This window comes from Octopus sinensis, linkage group LG13 (genome assembly GCF_006345805.1).
Source record: "Octopus sinensis linkage group LG13, ASM634580v1, whole genome shotgun sequence".
Taxonomy (NCBI): Eukaryota; Metazoa; Mollusca; class Cephalopoda; order Octopoda; family Octopodidae; genus Octopus; species Octopus sinensis.
This window is the reverse complement of record NC_043009.1, coordinates 35,276,622-35,292,734: the sequence shown is the minus strand read 5'-3', so window position 1 is coordinate 35,292,734 and position 16,113 is coordinate 35,276,622. Positions and strand designations below refer to the sequence as shown.

The 16,113-nt window shown below is 33.8% G+C and overlaps 1 protein-coding gene across 1 annotated transcript in view; it reads left to right on the top strand.

The window, feature by feature from the left end:
- LOC115218269 (glycine receptor subunit alpha-2-like) overlaps positions 1-16,113 on the top strand; it is a 602,367-nt gene that overhangs the window by 292,756 nt on the left and 293,498 nt on the right. The window lies entirely within an intron of this gene.

Genomic DNA, 16,113 nt, shown 5'->3' with positions numbered 1-16,113 from the left:
AAATTTTTTTTGGCTGCTATTTCTATTAAGTTCAGTATGTGGCAAAGTAATTTATTTTACTAAGCCCTAATTATATAATGTAATATTTTGAATTCGCCTTAAATGGTCCTTTTACATACTGAACACTTGGTGAAATTGATTAATTAATTTTACCCTCAATTGTTGATATATATATATATATATATAACCTACTTGGAAGAGGATGCGTGGCGTCCAATCATATAATATAAATAATATATATACATATATGCATATATACATACGTATATTTCATACATCTATACGTATATATATATATATATATATATATATTATATATATATATATAACCTACTTGGAAGAGGATGCGTGGCGTCCAATCATATAATATAAATAATATATATACATATATGCATATATACATACGTATATTTCATACATCTATACGTATATATATATATATATATATATATATATATATATATATATATATATGTAGCCATATGTGGGCACAGGATGTCAGGAAACCTGTATAATAAAAATTACGCAAACTTTCCTATAGGTTGTAATATGTTTTAATCATGAGAACTTGCCATCATAAATATATGTATATATGACTTGGGTATATTTAAAATAGGCTGATGAACTAGGCGTCTATGAAGAAAATACATTATTTGAAGATGAAGTGTGTTTATATAATTTGCTAAAAAGTTAGTTAAAATATATATTTCAAATAAATTTAGTGATCAAATTTAAAGAATGAGTTATGTAGCTTAGTCATGTGATTCTGTCTATGTGATAGAGGAAAATTAATTGTTTCTTTGACAGTTCATTCATAGACACTTATAACAAAAGCATTGAGAATTCTTTGCAAATTTATTTTAATAAACTTCAGATGTCATCTCATTGTCAGTTGAAGCTGTCTGGGTTGATATGGTAAGTGTCAGACTACCATCTGGAAGGTCAAAGTTTAATCATCTATTTCTTTGTATCAGATCTATTTTTTCGAACAACGAAAAACACAAATGGAAAGCAAGACAAATAACATAAATAATGACCCTTCATCAATTGTTGGCTGTTTGGCTACTCCCGTATTCCGAGTATTTGGCGACAATATACGCTTTCGATAAAACAATTGCTCCCGCAAAGCAAATTGAATATAATTTGGGATTTTGCGGAGGGTCAAATTTGGTAACACAAACAGGATAGTGAAAACAAACAGGAAGGGCTACTAAGCCTAAACAAGGTTGTGGTGACGAACGCATATATCAAGCTTGGACAGGAGACAGACAATAACACGTCTTCCTTGTTCTAGCTAAAGGAGAGAAAGAAAGAAACACAAGTTATCAGAAGAAAGAAATCTAGACGATGGTCACGTGGGAGTCACATGAGCAAGAGAGGGGGAGTGAGAAAGGATGAAAGACAAAGTCGACCTCGGCGGAATTTGAACTCAGAACGTAACGGCAGAGGAAATAAGGCTACGCATTTCGCCCGGTGTGCTAACGACTCTGTCAGCTCGCCGCCTTTATAGTAATTATTATTCTGATTTAATATTCATAATTTATATTCTCACTTTATGTATCATTAAATCATATAATAAAGTGATTAATATATATATATACATACGTATATGTACACACATCTATACGTGTATATATATATATATATATATATATATATATAATATATATATATGCATATTCTCTTTCTCTTTTTTCTCTTTTTACTTGTTTCAGTCATTTGACTGCGGCCATGCTGGAGCACCGCCTTTAATCGAGCAACTCGACCCCAGGACTTATTCTTTGTAAGCCCAGTACTTATTCTATCGGTCTCTTTTTTGCCGAACCGCTAAGTGACGGGGACGTAAACACACCAGCATCGGTTGTCAAGCAATGCTAGGGGAAGAAACACAGACACACAAACAAACACATATATATATATACATATATGCGACAGGCTTCTTTCAGTTTCCGTCTACCAAATCCACTCACAAGGCATTGGTCGGCCCGGGGCTATAGCAGAAAACACTTGCCCAAGATGCCACGCAGTGGGACTGAACCCGGAACCATGTGGTTGGTTAGCAAGCTACTTACCACACAGCCACTCCTGCGCCTATATATATATATATATATATATTATATATATATATATATATATATATATATGCATATATATATATTTATATTATATATATATATATATATATATATATATATATATATATATATGCATATATATATTATTTATATTATATATATATATATATGCATTATATATTATTTATATTATATATATATATAGTGCTAATTTTTGTAATACATTTTTACACTTTTTATTTTATTACCAAATGTACAATACATTTTATTCCCTAATTATTATTCTGATTTAATATTCATAATTTATATTCCCCCTTTATATATCATTAATGTCATTAAGTCTTATATGTAAATTTACTTTCCGCTATTCCTGGCCTAGTATTAATATTGAAACTTTTTCTCATAAAATTTTTAGCATGCGTTTTAACCACAGATAATTACATGTATTTATTACCAATCACCATGAAATTATATGTGTGTATTAATATGCCTATTTATTTTCTATTCTCTGTTGTTTTATTTTATATCTATTTGTTGTATTTTTGTTGTATTTCTATACATATAAATAACGATAAACGTCGCCCTTTTCAAGTGTAGCCAAGGCTCATGGGGCTCGGTTTTCCGGTTTCTGTGACGTATGTGTTCCCCATCACAGGGTTACTTAAGAAAAAGGAAGAGAGAAAGAGAGAGAGTTGTGGCGAAAGAGTACAACAGGCGTCGCCACCACCTTGGTCGTGAGGCTTGTAAGTGTTTTCGCTCAATAAATACACAAAACGCCCGGTCTGGGAATCGAAACCTCGATCCTCCGACCGCGAGTCCGCTGCCGTAACCACTGGGCCATTGCGCTTCCACATATATATAAATGCTTGAACATATATCTATATATATATATATATAAAACTAAGATTGTGTGTATGTCTGTCTGTGTGAATCCCTAAAACTTGAGAACTACAAAAGCAATTTCATTCAAATTTTACACATGCCTTATTTAGGGTTCATGTAGTGTCATGGGCAAAAACTGTTTAACGTTTTGCCTAGAGCGAGCCCACAGCAATATCATATCTTCTCCACTATTTCAGTATTATGTGTTAAAAGTGAAACAAAACCATCTCTCTATTGTAATGTCACATGCTTTCACTTTTATACTGAAACTACTAAAGTAAAACTATTATATAACACGGATGAACCATTAACAGTGGACATCCATTCTGCTGGAAGATCTGCTATGGTCTCATATGCTACACCACTGGTTTTCAATTCATATTAACCAAGTTAATATACAATTTTTCACCCTTATATAAATTTAAATTTACGTGTATATATATATATATATATATAATATATATATATATATATATATAGATGTATATATATGGATGTGTATATATATATATATATATAATATATATATATAGATGTATATATATATGGATGTGTATATATATATTAATATATATATATAATATATATTATATAGAAGGAGCTTCTACAGGACTAGAACTGTTTCATTCAAGAGAAATCTTCAGGAAGCTCCTGAAGATTTCTCTTGAATGAAACAGTTCTAGTCCTGTAGAAGCTCCTTCTATATAATAAATTAATTTTACTCTGCTATGTATTGAGTACCTTATTTACTGTGGTTAACCCCGAATCAACCCGGGACCTACATATATATATATATATATATATATATATATATATATGCAGAGATACCCGGCGTTGCTCGTGTTACATTCAATTGAAGAGTTATATTTTCTGTTATATTTTCTGTAATGAACTGGAATATCTATGTTTCGAATTTCATAAAAATGTCAGATGAGGGTTATTTTCCTCTTTACACATCCTAAACAAATTGTAATCGTGCCACATGTATCCCATACTATTGATTTTTATGCGCATATTCCAAAATTCTAGTCCTATTGTACCTGTTAAAAGGATTTTGCTCCTGAAAAATGAATGTCATGGAGCTCTAAAATGTGAGAGTTAAGGCCCCTGTTCGGGGTGGGTGTTTTAATGTCAAACACAGAAGTTGAATTGTTGAGAACGTTTTTAACTTGCGTCTTATATCTATTGTTTGAAATTCTTTGAAATATGAAATATATGTTCACTGGGTTTGTAAAAGAGAGCAAAGCTACAGGAAACCAAAAGATGAATGATCACAATAAGCAGTCAGTTACCCTACCCTTGTCGTTACCACTCCCAGTGTAGGATTCCTCACCATCCAGGTGACAGGCACAGCCGTAAGTTGCATTACGAATCTATAGCAATTGGAAGGGCGTGACCCAACTGAAATAAACATTAACAACTGTGTAACGTGAGGGCTAAGGAGAAATGAAAGTGTCACCTCTGGAGTTTTCAAATGACCACTATAGTGATACGTAACTGGACAGAATAAATTTACAATCTATAAATGTCTTTGAATAACCAGTCACTCATCTGGGAAGGCCTTGAAATCAATGTTACCATCTGGGGACTATGTGTGACCCAGTGATAATAAAAAGACTGAAAGGAGGTCTGTAATCAAATAACTTTACTCAACACTTTACAACTGAATCAGCGGAGGCAAAGATGCATCTCATTTACTTGACAATTTATGCACAACATTGCAGAAATCACATTGTAAGTGTATGTCAAAGCAAAGTGTTACACTGCTGTACCATTGAATTACAAATAATGCTCATCTTTTATGCTTGGGAAACCCTACAGCTTCCAAGAGTACAACTGTATTCGTCTTTGCTTAGATAAAATGACCCTCACATACACCATCCCGACTATTCACGTATATCCACAAACCAGCACCTTGCTTATACATGCATAACCAGAATTGACCCTCCTCCGCTCACGTATATATACACACATATCCCCATCACCTATTTTCTTGTTTCAATAACACATATTCATATGGACACCACCACCGCCACAAACACCTACAACATTTCTACTGTAGAATGTTTAGTAACTTTATCGATTTACTAATGTACAATATTTTCCTTGCATGAGTATTTTCATGCAAGGTACTTCCGTTCTCTTGACTCGAGGCTATAAGCCGATATAATTTTCATTAACAAATCAGGCAGTAAATGTCAGATCAGTCATCGAAATGAAGACTAAGGGTGATTCAGTATCATAGAATAATAATTCTTACATAAAGATTTTTTAACTCCCGAAAAGTCCCATATTTATTCTTCATCTGCATTATGTGTTATTACTTGAACATAAAATATATTCCTCGGAGTCAATTTAGATATATAACTATAACGAATCTAATGAAAACTCCATAAAATAGATAATAAGTCTGGTGTGAAACGCCACAGTGATTCGCTTCCGATTTCAGATCCATTCCAAGAATTTTATGTTCGTCCCATTTTGTTTCGTAAGAGGAATATATTTTGAAATCTATCTTATTCGTCTTTCATTCAATCAAAGCTAACCCCAAAAGAACCAAAAAACCCTCAGTGTACATCTCTCTATGAATACTAGGAAAGATTTATAACAAACTGTAACCAGAAATGGATATCCTTTGGTAAACAAAACCGAAACACATGTACAAAGAAATTAAAAATCAAAAGTCAAATTTAACTTCAAACTTGAAACAAAATGATTTCTCTTCTCTCCCACTGGTCTGTAGCAAGCAGCAGTGATATGATAGAAGTAATCTTTACTACGATTACTCATGAAAAATATAAGACAATCGATTAAATAAACTACCCCGAATTCATATCAGTTACTGTCCGTCATCCGATGACGTTCATTTTCATTTCCTTTTTATTATATTTCAACTGACGACTGCCTTGTTCACTACAATGAACACTCACAAGCATTGTTGAAATTAATATATTATACACTTACAGGTATATATTTTTCTCAATTTCTTTCTCTGTCTCTCTCTCTCTCTCTCTCTCTCCCTCTCTCTGCTCCAGCTTTCAAACTCTTTCAATATATATATATATATATATATATATATATATATACAGAGAGAGAGAGGGAGAGAGAGAGAGAGAGAAAAAGAAAGAGAGATGCATGTGTATATACATATATTTTGTCTTTTATTTATTTCAGTCAATTTAACTGCGGCCATGCTGAATCACCGCCTTCAGTCGAACAAATCGATCTTAGGACTTATTCTTTGTAAGCCTAGTACTTACTCTATCGGTCTCTTTTGCCGAACCGCGCGGTTACGGAGACGTAAACACACCAACATCGGTTGTCAAGAGATGGTGGGGTGACAAACACAGACATAGACACACGCATATACATATATGCACACACGAACACACACACATATATATATATAGATATATACGACGGTCTTCTTTCAGTTTCCGTCTACCAAATCCCCACACAAGGCCTTGATCGGCCCAAAGATATAGTAGAAGACACTTGCCGAAGGAGCCACACAGTGGGTCTGAACATGGAACCATATATATATATATATATATATATATAATATATATATATATATTATATATATATATATAGATATATAGATATATATATAATATATATATATATACATATATATGTATTCAATTTGGACAAGTACTTATAATTCGATTAGTTTAAATGTTGTTTAAGTGTTGAGTAGAGCAGCAGCACAGTTTAGACTACCTCTTGTCATTTTCAGTTGTGGTACACTTCCGTTGGAACTCCGCAGTGGCAGTTAGGATAATAGTATTAATTAATAGTTGGAAATGAATTTTGTATTAGACATTTATTCTGTACAACTATGTTTCAACCTATCAGTCTGGGTCTCTTAAAGAAGACTCATTAGAGACTTTTTATGTCGGTTCGCTTGTTGTTATATGTCCATCAATTCTAATATGAAATCCATCTCCTACTATTAATTGATATTCTCTCTCTCTCTCTCTCTCTCTCTCTCTATATATATATATATATATATATATATATATATATATATATATATATACATATATATATATATATATAATATATATATATATATATATATATATATATATATATATATATATATATATATATATGTATATATATATATATGTATATATGTATATATACATATATATATATATAACTAAACAAACATGACTATGTATTCTGAGTATTCCAAACTGATCATAATGTAATCCTTGTATTGTCCTTTCTACACCCTGATGATTTTCCAATGAAACAATTGTAGGTGGATGTGTTAAGTAATTAATAAATTAATTTGTATCCATTACGACTCACTGTTTTCTCACTCGATTATATATATATTATATATATTATATATATATATATATATATATATATATATATATAAGGTAGAAATTCATACACAAGAGAAACCGAAGGTAATTAACCTGTCATGTAAGCCGCTCTCATCCACAAAGATCGGTATCCTATTTACAGGGTTAAGATTTACCCCCACACCATGCAGAGCTAGCCAAAATGAGATCAAGGGCAGTGTTTCAGAATTCTGTAGGAAATTAAGGCTTACAGAAGCACTGGCTGATCATAAAAGCGAATATGATTTACTAGTCAAAAACAGAAGTGAACACATACCCCACAAAAACAGAAATATAAAAAATCTCGATGAATTTTGTTACCACATCGAAAATTTCCCCAACCACGCCCTGCACAAACACAAAATTACTTCAAATGTCAGCACTACCCAATGGAAGGAACTAAGTGAACTACAAAACAATGAAGAAATAACGAAGAAGCGGATAAAGGAAGTGCAGTAGTGGCTATATATATATATATATATATATATATATATATATATACTCGGAAGTAGTTCACTTTGAGGCAATGATGGAGTTACGAAATACATCTCACCTTATGATTTATAAAGAAATAGTGAAAGTGTACCTGGATTAAGTAACTATAAAAGGAAACACTACTGCAACCTTATGGCTCGCTCCCCACCTTCTCCCTAAACGTCCGTACATGCATAGATAAGATTTTTCTTAGGCTGGTTGATAGGCATTTCACGCGATAACACAAATATAGAAAGATCTTTAACAGGCATAACTTAAGAATATCTTTCAGTTGTGCAGCTAATATTCAGAATAAATTACTTAGCACTCCTAAGCCACGGATAGAGGCAGATTGTTCATGCAGGATTAGAAATGAATGCCCAGTGGACGGCCGATGTAACACCGAGGCTACAGTGTACCAAGTAAAGGTAGCCTCAAACAGAAGCAGCACAATAGCAATAATAGCAATGCCAACACTGGGACACAAACTAAAATTTATGTCTGATCTTGTGAATCTAGATTTAAAATTCGCCTGAACAACCACAGATATTCTTTCAGGGTCCCGGAGAGACACAATACAACAACACTTGCAGCATACGTAAGGCACCTAAAGGACGATCATACGGCCTTTAACATCAGGTGGAAATTATTGGAACCTTGCGGGTCTTATCGTAATGGAACAAGACTGTGTAAATTGTGTTTGGTAGAAAGATTTATAATTATCATGAACTCACATGAGCCAGGTGGCTACCTTAACTCCAGAACAGAAGCTGTGGATATATATATATATATATATATATATATATATATATATATATAGAGAGAGAGAGAGAGAGAGAGAGAGAGTGTGTGTGTGTGTGGTGTGTGTGCGTGAGTGTGTATACGTATGTGTGTACATACAAAGGTATATACATGAGTATGTATGTTCTTTCATTTGCAACATTTTGTACTAAATAGCAGTTTTTAAACTGAATGTAGTGAAGCACAGATGTCATAGTCACCAACATTTTCTACACAAATCTACATGTCATATGATCGATCTTTCTACGTTACAATTCAATATATTAGATTGTGATATTTTAAATCATTCAATTTCTAAATAAAAATTATCTCATAGCGGTAAATCGGAATTTGGTAATGATAACTAATTGAGTGAACATTTAAAATGTTTTCTAACGAGGATAACACTGAACATATTATTATGGTGAATCGAAAGAAATTTTCCCTTGATGTCGAATCAGGTGTAACAAATTCTTTGCTGGGTAGGTTGTGTTTCTAATTAACGTATTTTCTTAATGAGTTGGTGCTATTGAAATAATCTGCTTAATCTCATCTAATAACTTGGAGAAATGACACGTTCAAAATTGATTAAGTGAACTATTCGCCTAAAGGCTATAGGTTTTAGTTTTATTACTAGATTATTTCACACCGTTTCTTCTGCCATATGTAGTCAAATTGTCATTAGACATACGTACAAAGACTAATACAGATGCGAGTATCTATGTACGTATATATTATCTCCATATCCAATATCCAATAACAAATCTTTTTATAGCGTATATTCTTATCTACAGTTAAATCTAAAAATTCACCTATACACTATTATGTGACTAATATTTGGATGTGTCGCAGCTTAAGAGCTTATAAACGCATTATGGATGAGTCATGAATAAGGTTTACATCATTAAAGTTGCTTTTAATTTGAAATTTTTCTTTGACATATGCTACGCCACATCACATCAGCAAATATACTTTAAACTATTTGCATATATGTCTCTGACCGGCGACACTATGCGTTTCCAGGTGAGTTGAACATATATAACCGAGGTGCTAAAACGAGAGCGAAATATCGCTATCCACTGTCTTCGTTCACCTTCGTTCGGGTTGAGTTGCTTCGCCACATCTGAGGCATTCAATGTTCAAATACTTGGCGCTGTGAAGGGACGTTTCCAAAGGTGCTATCCCGCTGCAAATGGACGTATAAACAAAATGCAAACACCATATATGTGTCATCGATAAACTTTATTGATATACTATGTATATATATATATATATATATATTCTGTAGAGGATTTCTTGGACAGTGTGAAGTAACTGTTGCTATCGTTAGGCCAAACTCATCGTAAAGTAAATGCTTCCATGACCGATATCCAAACTACAGTGGAAAAGGCTAACGACTGGATTTAGTCAAAACGCGACGATGAGCGATGGCTAGAAGAATATTGAGCTTTATTTAATAACCAGTTGATCTAGCATGCAGGGCCTCATACCAGTGAGGGGACCGGTGCGCAATGATGCCGTTGATGGACCGGTGCGCAATGATAGCTTCCGGTATGCGGAGCATTCGGCTTGTAGCACTTGCATGCTCAAGTTGTTTGCAAAACATTTATTATCATGTCATGTCTCTTTGATTAATTGTTTGAATAATAGGCTATTGAAAATCAGAGTAACGATTCAAGATAATTCAGATCATATGAATAGATACATACATTCATACATGCACACACACACACACACACACACACACACAGAGGCCTATACCTGACTCTGTGGCATGAAGTTTGCTCCCCAATGACATCGTTCCGGATTCAGTTGCAGCTTGGGCAAGTGTCTTCTACTATAGTGCCCAGCCGACCAGAGCCTTGTGAGTGAATGTGGTACATATAACCCGTTGACAAACAGAACCTCTCTTACAAAGAGATTAATCTGCCCAACTAAGTCAGGTATTGGTAAGAAAAGAAAACGTATTATAGATGGAATAATTCCTAAACTAAAAATAATGAAAATATCCAATAGCTTGTGTTCTAGCACTATACAGATAATTATATAGTTTCATAATATTAATAATAAGATAAGTTTCTACAATTTGTTATTGATAAATATAACACTTCTATCTCTCCTATAATTCTAAACAAGGCTGCTATCTTTGCTATGGCGAAAACTAATTTAGCAAAGCTGATTTAGATATTATTCTAGCAACCATGAAAACAATTATTACGTTCAATGTTAAGTCGTGTACCATTAAGCATAAGCAAAATAACTTCGATATCTCCATGGAATGTAATGACTTTGCGTAATTCACTGATTTCGTGGATATATACTTATTATATTGTTTTAAAGATGAATTTCATAATCTTGAATATGGTCTTTATAGGGACATTACTTTTCTTACTTTATGTAATTCCAGTAATGGTGACTATGTTGGAACTAAGCAGGAATTTCTAGCACAATTTAAGAATATAGGTTTGTCGGTTAAATTTGATGAAACTGTAAACTATTACACTTCCTAGACGTTAAGCTGGACCTTAATACACGTTTCTCCATAAGCCAAATCAGCATCTAACTTATGTTAATCGCTTCTCAAATCACCCAAACGTCATCATGCGTTCTACTGAATGCTTATTCTGCCAATTCAATGTTTGTTTCTACTTTTGTGCTGTTCTCGAAACGGGTTTTAGGGCTATTCACAGTTAGCTTGGGCTTATACCGAGGGCACCCAATATGAATTTTATTAACTTTATTGCTGACAGATGATGTATGATTATAACTGCTATCATTATATTTAGGGAGAAGTACTTGTTTCTCTTTATAACCAGCGCTAGCAACTACTTCATTATAATAGCTAGCATTATGGCCAAATATATCCTAGTTAGCAGCGAGCAATCTTATACACTATATTTCTTTAGCCATACTGCATATCCATTATTATTGACTGGTGTATCCCAAATATTATTCCAAAACTTTGTAGCTGCCTCTGCATTAGGTTTCTCATCTTCAGTACTTCATTCTCCACTATTTATTTGGTTATAAAATCTCCTCTCCTCGATCTCAAATAATCTATTCTCTTGATACTGATCTATTCTTTTCTGATACCTTGAGAGCTTGCCTGCTACTGCTATAATACACAGTTTGGTTTCCAGGCTTCTATTCAACTCAAATCTTGTCTTAAAGTCTTCTCTTTATTTTGTAGTCACCTTTTCCACATTTGCTCTGTTTTATTACATCCCTATGAGATATCTAATCTTCTGGTGACTACTACCCCTCCTGCATAACTCAATAAGTTAGTGTCTTCTATATTTTTAGTATCTATCCTCCTGATGACAGAATCTACTTTCCAAATCATTTCTTGTAGCTTCATTCTGTTGATGTTTTTTAATGCTGGCAACCTTTTCTTTACTTATTTACTCATTATTTCCCGCAAATCATCTAAACTCTTCTGATCCTCCTCAATTAAATCGCTTAAGTCGTTGGTGCCAGTTGTCCCTTCCTTATTGGTAGCACTACTGTTATTCTTTCTTTAGGTTCTTCTTTAGTTTGAAACGTATCTATTATGTTACTCTTTTTCTTTCTCTCTGCTTGGTTTTCCTTTTCCAGTTCTCTTGAGATCTCTTCTACCTCCAATTTCGTCATCCACTTTCTTCTCCTAATAGCATTACCTTGATCAACTAATCTCTGCTCAGTCGTTTTAAACATGCCCTTCTCTACCAAAAGTGTTAATATCCGATTTCTATAGCCCCTTCTTTTAGGTTCACTTTCCAAATAGCACTGTATCACTAGCCTGTTTTCGTCGCTGGTCCACTTGCTCTGTTATCTGCTGAATTAGGATAACAGCTGTGGACGAGAAAATTAGAGAAAGATAAAATACGGAAGAACGCGTTTGATTCAGTAATAGAGCAGTTAAAACAGTAAATCATGGCAAAAAGCCAGTAGATCAGAAGATTTGTGATCAGAAATAAGCTGTTCGAGGAGAACAGATTGTTAAAAACTAACCCGAAACAATTCTTCCGAACGTTAGGAGACAATGGGTAAAATGTTCCTGATGTAAATCAAGCCAAGGAGTTCTGGAGCGGATTATTGGGAAACGATGTGGTGCATAAAAAGGATGGAACTTAGATAGGAACTATCAAGAGAGAATTACAAGAAGGAAAGAAACAAAGGAATATTGTCATAAGCACGGTTGACGTGAAAGAACAAGTGGTTAAAGTGCTTACCTGGACAGCCCCCGGACCAGATGAGATTCATGGCATTTGGCTGAAGAGATGCTAGCGTTGCATGAAAGACTAGCAGCGCAATTGAATGAGTATGTCCAGAAAGGTACAGTCCCAGTGTTGATGGTGATTGGGAGCAGAATACTTATAATGAAAGATATAAGAAAGGGAATATTGTGGGAAACTACAGCCCGATAACATGCCTAAACATAATCTCGAAGACACTCACTCACTGGAATATGTGAAACAAATACATATACTTCACTGAAACAGGAAGAAATACTACCAAGGAAAAAAAAGGATTTAGGAAGAGTTCTCAGGTTACCAAAGATCACCTGGTCATCGGTAAAAAATTGTTGAGGCATTGTAAAAATCATCATACAAACATGTCTATGACTTGGATTGACTTTAAGAAGTCATATGATGATATGATGCCTCATTCTTGTATCGTTGAATGCCTGCAGATGTTTGGTGTTGCTGTGAACATCACAAATTTTCTGATGCATATCATGAAAGAGTGGAAAACCAAATTGTACTCAAGTAATGTATTCCCTGGAGAAGTTAATATTAAAAGGAGCATCCTCTAAAGTGACTCGTTTTCTCCGTTACTATTTGTAATTGCACCAATACACATAAAAATGACACTTAGGAAAGTTAGATAGTTTACAGATGTGGGAAGAAAGGTCTATCATTGCAACATCTGTTTATGGATGACCTGAAATTGTTTGTGACATAGGTTATTCTGGGGTGGGGTGGGGTTCTTCCTAGCGGGGTAGGATTATGTTTATTGAGATTAAAGTGATTATTTTGGTTCTGAGAGTATTATGTACAAAGGTTAGGGTAGTGTTTATTATTATTTCTACTAATACCGCCATCGGTACTATTTTTGTTTCCGTTTCAGTGGAAAGTATCAATTTTTTTTATTATTCAGGGAGGATATTATGTTCCCTAAATTATGTGTAAGGCTATAACCTAACCTTATTGTACTACCACTTATAAGACTAGAATACCTATTATTCTTATCAAAGTGTCTATTTACGACACTCAATTACTGCTTAGCTAAGTTCGTACTTATTTGCATTGCAACAGGGATTATACACCAGATATTATCTCCCGATTTGCCAGAGGTTTTTTCGTGGGTGGTGTACTTACTGATATTACTTTTCCTGCGTATATTGACTTTGTAGTTCTACCTAGTATGTTGCTATTCTTTTTCTAATTATTCATGCAGTTACTAAATTTTGTCATATTAGTGTCAATTGCTTTTGCTACCTGTGCATGTTTGCCTTGCTTGTGTGTATGGTCATGCGCTGTAATGTTGCGGTTGGTATTTTCGTTGTTATTACTATCTATTACATGCTCGTGTGGGATATATTTAATTCTACCTCTATAGCCTGCCTCCATAAGTGCCTTATCGTACTTATCCTTATGGCTATGAAATATGTCAACGTTATATGAGAGAAAGGAAATTATTTTCCTGATGCTTCTAATTGAAGCCCTTTTTGCCGATTGTGGATGGATACTTTGACAGTTTATACACTTAAGGCTACAGTTAGGTTTCATATACGTTTGGTGTAAACCCGTATTTAAACCACAGTTAATGTCTAAGTTGTTGATGGAGTAGTTTTCATTCTCTGTAGTAATGGAGAGGCTGAATCTATTGAAGAATTTATACAGGCGTTCCTTAAGTAATTCCAGTTGTCTGTAAAACTGAATAAACGGATAAGTATAAGAAACAAAATATAATCCCCTTGAAACCAATACTTGAAATGTTCATGAAATGCAACAGTACTTCACGTGGCTAGTTCATGTTAGAAAAGCGGAGATTATGTCAACAAGAATATCCAAATATGTGCTCAAATGAATTTCTGTGAATATTTGAACAATAATTTTGATACTTCGTCTCTAAATGTGATTGTTTAGCGATCAAAAACACCCACTAAACATTGAAAGCTGCGCATTGCAAATGATAAATGAGAATGTTTACGATATATTATTAAAAACAATTAAATACTCGCCTAACTAACCAGACTATCTGTGTCATATAAGTTCTTACGAACATTCGTTAATAAACTGAGAGATAGCGTCAAGATAAACTTTAATTACTGTACATTTATAGCAAGACTTGGTTTATAATAAACGAAAGAACAATGAAAAAACAGATTAGGAAAGATAAACGATCAATTAACAGCACTCCAAAAGTTTGGTAATAAATTAAGTTTATTGTTGTACAAACATTTTGACTACAGTGACATCTAATATCGGCAATAAGAAATAACCGTAATAAATGTGTCGACGGGTATACAGTAAATTTAATGATATAAAACATCAAAGGACATCAGATAGTTTGGCTTATAATCTATGATGACTAAAGTAATCTAATAAAACACACATTTTTGTATTATAATCACGATGGCTTCAAATGTTGGCAAAAGTTCAGCAGCTTGCGGAAGGGAGTAAGTAGCTTACAAATGCCCTAGTGATCAACTGCTACCCATTTTACCAACCACGAAGGGATGAAAAGCAGCCAATCTCGGCGGATTTTGAACGCAGAACCTAAAACGTCTCTGGAATTGTCACAAAAAAGTTTGGTTTTGCATTCGCAAAATCAAACCAATAAGCATTTTATAAGAACAGAAGAGGAAATATCCGAAAATTATGAAATGAGAACGGTACCGAACTTTCTTACACAAACCGAAAAACAAAAGAATAGATGCGGCCCTCTATATCTGGGAGGATGGCAAGCTCTTTCGCTTCAGGAAGAATGCTACTATTTAGCCCTATTCGCATTCGAAAACATATATATTTCAAGTGAAATACATTCACTGATTTCGAAAATAGAAATATTACATTTCTAAGTCTCTCAGAGAGATTTATACAGTAGCAGCTTGATACAGCGATGGCATGTTGTCAACTTAATGTGACAGTCCCATAAAAAGGAAGAATGCTACTGCTATTTAGTCCTAGGAAACACCGTTTCCAGTCGGCCATGACATATTTTCTGTGTCTCGTTATGTTTTCAAAGGGGGGATAAGCAACGCCCAGTAAAGCCAGCATCTAGAGACTAGTTTCAGAGTCATTGCTCATCATCAGTCTGGAGTAAAATGGCTTGCTAGCTGCCGATGCCTATTCGCCTTTGAAAACATATATATTTCAAGAAAAATATATTCGCTGATTTCGAAAATAGAAATATTGCATCTCTTCATTTTTCTATGTAATTCTTTAAATAATTAAGGAAAGAACTAGCATGATGAGCGAAGCATTAGCTTCTTTATGATATTAATAGATATTTATCTTGGGAGGGCACTTTCGGTATTCAAAACCAAAACTGTC